Source organism: Salvelinus sp. IW2-2015, linkage group LG13 (assembly GCF_002910315.2).
Source record: "Salvelinus sp. IW2-2015 linkage group LG13, ASM291031v2, whole genome shotgun sequence".
Taxonomy (NCBI): Eukaryota; Metazoa; Chordata; class Actinopteri; order Salmoniformes; family Salmonidae; genus Salvelinus; species Salvelinus sp. IW2-2015.
The window spans coordinates 10140496-10149508 of record NC_036853.1 but is presented as its reverse complement, the minus strand read 5'-3'; the positions used below and the strand labels follow the sequence as shown (position 1 = coordinate 10149508).

Genomic DNA, 9013 nt, shown 5'->3' with positions numbered 1-9013 from the left:
TGCTGTGGGCCAGGAAGATGCAAATTTTTATGTTAACTTAACGTGTAATACCATGAGACTGACCAGTTATTTGTTGACAATCAACGCTGGGAATGAAGATTCGATGACCGCCACAGCAGCCTACTTGAATACCATCCTCATTTTTCTGGTGGCAAGTGGTGTAACTGAGTGGACAATTAGAACATAGCCGCTGGTTCGTCTCTGGGGGTTGGGTATAATGCTTGAAGACACATTTCAGTTTAGAAGTGCATTCAGTGTACCAACTGACTAGGTTCCTCCCTTTCCCTCCTGTCTTCCAGCACTGGATGCTGTCACCTGGTGTAGAGAAAAAATGGCTGCTGAGAATAGGTTCGGAGCATTATGGATGGGAAATGGCTTTGTAATGGGTACAACTATCTAAAGAGACTGCACTAAAGCTGTCTTGTGGGGCAGTGCTGTGTGAGCTATTGCTAGACCACGGACGCAACAGAGATTGACTAGGGAAGGGCAGGCCAGGGAATGAGAGGAGGATAATATCGAAACTGACAAGCCAGCCAAAGGTGTAACAGCTACACGATGGGTCTTGGTTGGCGATACAGTAGGAGGGAGGGGCCAAGGCATCACTATAGGAGAGTGAGTAGGCGAGACGAAGAGAGAGAGAGAACGAAGAGAGAGAGTAGAAGAGAGAGAGAGAGAGAGAGAGAGAGTAGAGGACGAGAGAGAAGAGAGAGAGAGAGAAGACGGAAGATGAGAGAGAGAGAGAGAGCTGAACACTAATCTCTGAATGAACAGTACGGTATATTAGACACTAAAAAAACTGACAGAAGTGTGTTTAGGCATGAACTGTCGAAGAAGAGGAGGTAGAGAGGGAAAAAGATTAGAGGGGGCATATGCACCCGGGTGATGGGTGGACGTGTGAAGAGCTAGGCATAGACCAAGTGGGCCAGTCGAGGGAGAGAAAGGGGACAGGTAGGGGGAGAGAGAGGGGCAATGTATGCGGAGTGAAGGTTGAGTGAAATGGAAGAGAGGCAGGGAGGCCATGATGGCCCGGCAGGAAGGGGCACGATGCCCAACCATCAACCGCCAGTGCTGAGGGTTTCAAGCTATTGCGGCGAGATCGAAAGGCTGGATCTGTCTGTTGGCAGTGCCAGGATGTCCGGGGGAAACAATGGTTAGGGGGTCAAGGACAGAAGCCGCCTATTTGAATGGCAGCGCGCGAGAATGACCCGTAACAGGTTTTCTGCGGGCTAGCATTGTATGCAGGGGACAGCCGTGCTTTCTTCTTTTCTCGTCTCTCTCTCTCTTTTTCTCTCTCTCTCCTCCCTTTATTCTTTCCCAGGGGGATGTTGGATGTTGGACACGCGTCTGGCAGGCTGCGCTTTCCCATGCGAGCCGAGGCCTAAGCTCAGAAGCAAGCAACGCATGGAGTGCTGTACTGTAACAAACAAATTCCTAACAATATAATCCGTCCTCTCAAGTACTCCCTCGCAGCCTCAGGTGTCCACGTTTACTGAAACCTGGGTTTTCAGCAGTTTCCCACGCCCTGTAATAAACCGCTTGCTTATACTCTCCATTCTGGGCCCTTCCGTTTGCTTGTGCGCAGATTAATTAACTTTTTTGGCAGCTGATACCATGTCAGATATACGTCAAATTGGGACATTGCAAAGGTCCAGTGCATGGCCTGTGTTGTAAGCCTGGTAAACAGTTGTGTGGTTAGTACAGAAGGTTTCATTCCATCCTCTGTTTACATTCCAATTGAGCAAATGAGATACTGACTATCTGTTTATCATCTCTGACAGTTTAGCAAATATGTAAGTGGATTGAGCAATAACGCTGATGCGAGATTATTTAGGTATCTCTCTGACCTGAGTGGTTTCTGCTAAGGGCTTCAACATGCCTGGGTTTTCATCAGGTCATGTCACCAGTGTTACTTGTTTGGTAAGTTTATTGCACAATGAATATCTTGATGTTTTCCCCTCTGTTTGACCCCCCTCGCACAAAAATGTGCCTGTTTGTGGTCTTGGAAGTTGTATTTTTCTTCTTTTACATCGTTTTCGTTTACATACATCCCATGACTCATAGATACTGTATATCACTTTCCCTTCCAAATGTATTCCCAGACCTCTGTGGTGACCTTTTCCAAATTTTTGTTAATCTGGCGATTATCAATGTTCACTCTCCTCCTCCGTCCTCCTCCCTCCCCTCCCTCCCTCCTCCCGTCCCTTCCCTCCTACCTCCTTGGCCCTCTCGCTCCTCTTGGGGCTTTCTCTCTGCTTGTCAAGGGTCAAGTAATTGTGCAATTTGGGCAAATGGTGTGGTAAGTCGTTTTTGGAGTCGCTTTGGACAAGGAGAGACTGATCTATGGCACTGGGGGTGGGAGAGAGAAATAGAGGGAGAGAGAGGGAGAAAGAGGGGCACAGAAAGAGAGAGAGAGAGAGAGAGAAAGAGAGAGACGAAAGAGAGAGATAGAGAGGAGAGAAAGAGAATACAAGAGAGAGAAAGCAAGGCACAGAGAGAGAGGAAGCATCCATCACTGAGCCAGCCGAAGAAAGAAACAAAATAGAGTGTATGTCTGCATTGAGACTGTCTGCAGGGAGGGACAGCTCCCAGTAGCAGCTCTGGCTGTGTCATTGTGAGGGACACTTCCCTTTCACAGGGTGTTGCTTTTCATGACTGACAAGGGTCTGAGACTAAGTGAGGTTGATGGGGACCCAGTGGGTTAGGTGGAGGGGATTCGATTGTGAACAGTGTTGTTGCAAAGTGTTGTTGTGCTTTGTAACTGGGCTAGGGATGGTAAAATGATCACTCTTCTCTGTTGCACTGTGACTGAGCTAGTGTTGCTACTCCATGTTTAGTGTCCTTTCTTTTCCCAGTGTACAGTCCCCAGGGTTCAGTCCCCAGTGTTCAGTCCCCAGTGTTCAGATAAACTAGTTTTAATATCTGTCCCCAACCTCCCCCTCTCTATTTTTCAGGCTGTGCGTTCCTCACCTACTGTGCCCGTGAGTCGGCCATCAAAGCCCAGAACGCCCTCCATGAACAGAAAACACTGCCAGGGGTAAGTCTCTCTCTGTACCTGCTTCACCACCGTGCCATCTGAACAACACAACCCACATCACCACTCACCACCGACCACCTACCAGCCTGCTCCAATCCGCTCCAGCCCCAGATATAACATTGGAAAAGGATTCAATCAATAATCCAGGCTTTTAAAGGGCTGGTTTGAACTGTTTCATGTGTCTGTTATAGCCAGCATTGATCAGATGCACTTCGCTCATGCTTTCTGAGGCAATGACATCAAATGTCAATTAATTTGTTCTTTGTGTTTAAAAAAAGGCATAGTGAGTCATTGTTGTTTACTTAGAAACAGAAATTATATGCATGAGGGACATAGGGAAAGTGCACTGTGTGTGAGAGAGAGAAAGAGAGAGAGATAAGTTCTGCATTTATAAAACAACAGTTTAGAGGCCAATATCAGTCTGCACAGCAAGTGTAGCTGTATCTGTGTAGTGTGAGTATGGTGTATGTGGAGTGGCTGTTGAATGTAGATGCGATGACGCCCAACACTTACTGCATAAGTCGTGGGTCGATGTAGTGTGTGACGAGTATCTTCAAGATGTTGTTCTTGTATTCAGGGTCAAACACAAAAGTGTCAGTGCTTGTGTGTGCTGTGTGTGCCGTGCTGCAGGATGCTCATACTGTTTTCCATCGCCTATGTTGTGTGTGTGCTTGAACGGAATGGCAGCCAGTTTCGTCGGTGTCGACGTATCTCTGTGTTTGTACACATTGTATGTGTGTGGGGTAGTCATACCTACTATCCCCCACTACGGCAGAGCCAGTGACAAGGACATCGTCGCATGGCAACTCGCAGTACTAGAGGCGAAGTGAGTAGAAAGCAGAAGATAAGAAGCCCAGCAAGATAGTAGAACCCTATTTAATTACGAGCATCAAAAACAGTAGAAGAGCGCTGAGACGCGGAGAGTAGTTAAGAGCGTAGCAACCTAGAGTCCAGCCCAGTAGAGCAGAGCAGACTAACACACCCAGTCTATGCAACAAGCCAGCAAAGCCTCCGAGTCGAATTAGAGCAGAGTTAAAGCAGGAGATATGAAGTTTTAGTTAGCATGCACAGAGATATAGATCAAGCAGAAGCAGGATAGTAAGAGCAGAGTAGACTGAGAATAGGTAATAGAACAGGCAGAGGCCAGTCGTAGAGATCAAAATACTTAGACGCCGCGTAGCAGGCAGAGGACAGACAGCAGCAGACCAGCTTAGTAAGAGCAAGTGCATTAGGATAGACCAATATGAAGAAGCACTGAGCTATGAGGTAGAATAGAGAGGTAGCAGCAGTAAGGCCTAACAATGCGAGCCGAAAGTTAACAAGAGATGTAAAAGCAGCCGATAGAGAGATCAAAGCACGATAGCAGAGCAGAAAAGACCCGAGAAATGAACGCGCAAGCCATGCAACACGTAGCATATAGCTTCTAAGATACTGAGCCAATCGCTGAAGCCAGTCGCTTGAAGACCGCTAGATGCTAGAGGCAAGATAAGCAGCAGATAGAGCCAGCAGTGAAGCCTTAGAGCGAAGCAGCCGAAAACAACAGAATAGTAGACAAGATAAAGGCGTTATCAAGGAAAGCAGGAAAAATGAGCTAGCGTAGACGTCAGCCAAGCCAGAGCGAAACAAGTCCTCAAAAGATCCGAAAGACGTGGGTTTCACTACGAGAACACAGCCATGGCTCAACATGACCAGATCAGACCTCCACAGGAGAACATCACAGATAGAAAGACCAACCGCCATCTAAGACAAGAAAATAAGGAGCCCAGCCAAAAGGAATGTTTCACATTAAATATCCAAATACTAACACCTCAAACTTTGAACATTACTGCCGAAAAAACAAGTTATTTATTTTATCCTTCAAATTTGCCAAGCTCCAGGGTGGAGGGGCTATTTATATATATTTTTTAAAGAGCATTTGAATATTTAAAAAAATAAGTTGTTATTTGAGAGAACTCCAAGGGATGCGTACACGGTAGGCTATAACTGTGTTTAGCAGTGCGTTAAAGAGAGGGGGATTCTCTCCCAGCTCATTCCACCCCACTAGTAGTCTCCTCTGTCTCGTGGAGTCGCTAATTGCGCCTCCTTGCCAGCCTGGGAGGGCATCCGTCAGGCTTGACCCACCACTGGGATTAAAAGGCAAGATGTGGATGAATGTATAAATGAGGGGTACCATGAGGCTGGGAGCGAAAACACAGTCTACAAACCATCTGGCCTCTGAAAGATTGAACATCCACAAGGATGGAMCATATTAAAGACCACCAAGCTATGTCAGGGAGAATCAACTCCTCTCTCTGCATGCATCTTTATTATATTATGCATCGCTCTGTTTTTTCCCAGAAGACACATTCCACTTACAATACACAAAATGGTAATCGGGCACTTATATTGAGGCATCCAACGAATCAATGTCATCCGACAAACTACGTTACCCATACAACCCCATCATACAATCCCCCAGAAATAGAATGCATCCTCACGCTGTATCAGCCACCATCTTTCCCGCTGATATCCTCCACTGTACTCTAGTAGTACTTCTCTATACATCAAACCCCTCGACTGCCCGCCGTTGGGTTGTAGTTCCACTTTTAGTCATGGCCAATACAAAGAGGTGAGCGAGGCTGTGCCTTCCCTCTCACCTGAGTGCTGTGAAACAGTTACCCCTTCTCCTGTGTTTCCTGGCCCCTGCTCTGGCCCCCGCTGAGATCCCCCTGCCTCCTCTTTTCCTGAGATATAACATGTCAGACAAATAGAACAGGCAGACGTTGAAATGTGTCAGAGCCCATCGAGAATGAGAATCAGATGGGTGGTCGGGGGTGTAGTGGCTAGCTACACAGCGTTTGTCTAGAGCAACCACTACCTCAATCCACAAAGCAAACGCAGAAACACAGGCCTGCAGAGACATCACAGACACAACCACTGTACTGTAGCATTACTGATACCACACTGCTACCATCAAACCATCAGAGACGTTCTCCGTCTCTGTAGTCAGAGGAGAGAGGAACTGATAGTAGTGTGTCTATKTTCATGTTATGGAAACGGAGAGACAGCAGTGGTGATTTTAGCATGGAAATCTTGGTGGAGCAAACAAACAGAAAATGTGGGATGCATGCCAGCAAAGCCACTACACTACACGAAACAATACATGAGTTGTCATTCAGGGCAGCTGGGGCAGAGCTTTTAGGTAAAAAAAATAATATATATATGTTTTTTTGTGGGGGCTTGCCTGTTTTATTTGTTATTTTGGCATTAATACGTGTCACATATCAGTTTGCAAACAATGTAAAAAATAAAATATATATCATTGAGTTAATAAAGCCGCATACAAACATTGTCTCTTTTTTGTTTTCTTGAGTAAGGCAGCTCCAAAATGCAGGTGTTTCAGCCTAGATCAGTGTTTTCTGTGGTGCTGGGGCAGCCAGCGGAAAATACAGAGCGTTGCACCTGATTGGTTCAGTTTTCTGTCGTGATTGGCTCAGTTTTCTGTCACTCATGGGACAGTACGTCATCCCCAATTCTAAGCTTAGAGCTCGAAAATGTTAGCCCCTTGGGATATGCCATAGATTAATATTAGTAGTGCCCATCCAAGAAGGCTCAAGGTCTCTGGCCACAGATAGAATGACATCAAATCACGTTATAGCTACAGTAGCTTTGACTGGACTGATCATGTCAACATCTTACTTTCAAAGTCTTAGCTAAGAGTCATCATCAGTTGTCATCAAGTCGACAATCTACTGGCAAATCCTTTTCAATCCTTGTCATACGAAGAGAAATTATAGATAAAACGTGTCGGTGCTCATCGGCCATTGTACATAAACATTACACAACAAGTTGTAAATTGCAAATTCGACAATGAGTGGTTTGGAAGGAATCAGTGGCTAACTGCAAAGAAACTACTAACGTTAGCCTGCTCACAAGGTGAGTCCAAAAATGTCTTGTATGCTGCTGCATAGATGATGTAATATGCAAGAGAGATGTGAATACTGTAGCTAAGAAAGTAATACTAAGTGTATATTGTGTAGTAAGCTGTTAGTAGCCCATGTGCCTCACCCTAATAAGTTGGTCTATTTTCACCAAAGCGGTATTATAAACACATTGTTCATGGTCCGGTGTTTTCTTGTTTGGCTACTTTTTTGTACAGCTTTGACAGTGCTACTGATAGTAGTGGTATTGGTGGTGCTTGGATTGCACATGCAAATTCAGCACACACAACATTCTATAATATAATTGTGTTATTTGACGTGTCAAATTAAAAGCTCATTTAACGCGTCAAATAGTGTTATATGACGTGTATCTTTTTTGACACGCAAAGACCCAAATGCCGTTCAATGTGCCTCATCCTAATAATTTGTTCTATTTTCACCTCTTAATTTTGCCTACTGTTCTAACTTGGTGGTGCACAAATAGCCTAAAACCTGTTATTGAGAAATGTAATCATTGAATATTCTAAGAGCTTTCATTGTCTGTTTATATGCCCCCTTTATTTATCCTACAGTTCTGACTTGTTGTACAGGGAGTACACTGTAAGAACGGCCTATGTTCTGAATTTTGTCGCTGTACATTTCAAAAGTGCTGAACAAATAGTTTTATTGACTACGTCCATCCTAGCTTGCTCATTAATTTCTTAATCAAAATTACGGATTACCTCTTATCCGCTTGTCGTCCCCTTATGCCATAGTTTGTACATCTCTATTGTAACGAGAAACCACATTTGTTTATGCAATTCTGCCATATCAGCTATGTTTTTTAAAAGGCAGTAAATAAGGCTGAATGAACTGTTTCGATGCCAGACAAGGCTCCGCTGAAAGCCAGGTGTAGCGGTGGTAAGTTGTTGGGACTCTGCTGTTGGGACAGCTTTATGTAGGCCCCAGTGGCAATTTTAGCATGTACGTCTTGGTGGGGAAAACAAAATAATTTGGGATGCATGCCAGCAAAGCCAATACACGACACAACACTAAACAATAAATGAATTGCACTCTAACAGTGATAAACGGTGCCCACAAACTGTTAGGGCCTATATTTTTTATTTTGACATTGTTTGCAAACTGATATGTGACACATATTAATGCCAAAATAACAAGCAAAACAGGCAAGCCCCCCCCCCCTTTTTTTTTACCTAAAAGTTTGGTGCTGAAAACAGCCCCACCTGCCCTGAATGACGGGTCGCCACTGAGAGACAGGGCCATGGAAAGAAAAGGAGAGAGAGATAGAGGGGAATGATAAAGGGAGAGATGGAAACAGAGAGAACATGTGTGTAGTAGATATCCAGTAGTGTAGCAGGATGGCTGTGTGAAGTGCATTGTGGGTTGTGTGTTCTGTGGGCCGGAAAAGCTTCTCTCTGCTCAGCGGCCTCTCACCAGCCAGCCAGTCAAACAGCCATCCAGACTTCTTTCAGAAACAACCCGCGACTCTGCGCTGATGGTAAGTAGATATGCCAGTTGGTTGTTTGTAATACTGCTTGATATGCAGTTTGCCCGGGGCTATGGTGTAATGAATGTAAACTAGGATCCCCCAGGAGAGGAGTTATGATCGTCGTTAACTCCTTCACTGCCGGCTGTCCCCCCACTTAAAGGTGTGTCATGTGATTGCCATCTGATCAATGTGAAACCAAATCAATATAGACAGTGCATAAGCAGATAGTCAACATGAATGTATAGTACATATTCAAGGTGTATACAAGAACCCTTACAGGTGACTGTGTTTCAGGGCCACCATTACCCTCTTCCCTGCCTGCACACACTCCCTCATAATGCTGTCTGGCCTTTCACGGGCTCATCAGGAATTGCTCACCACAATGTCCTGAGTTCCCAGGAAGACATTTGCGGCAGAAATGAGTAGCACGCCCTGATGGCTGTGACTGGGCTAGAAAGTAGATGTATGTGGTGCAGTGAGAGAGGGAAAGAGAGAGAGATAGAAAGATAGAAATATAGGGAAAGAGAGAGAGATAGGGAAAGAGAGAGAAAGATAGAAAGATAGAGGGGA

General features: G+C 45.2%; 1 pseudogene; it reads left to right on the top strand.

The window, feature by feature from the left end:
• LOC111972085 (CUGBP Elav-like family member 5) overlaps positions 1–9013 on the top strand; it is a 387343-nt pseudogene that overhangs the window by 32802 nt on the left and 345528 nt on the right.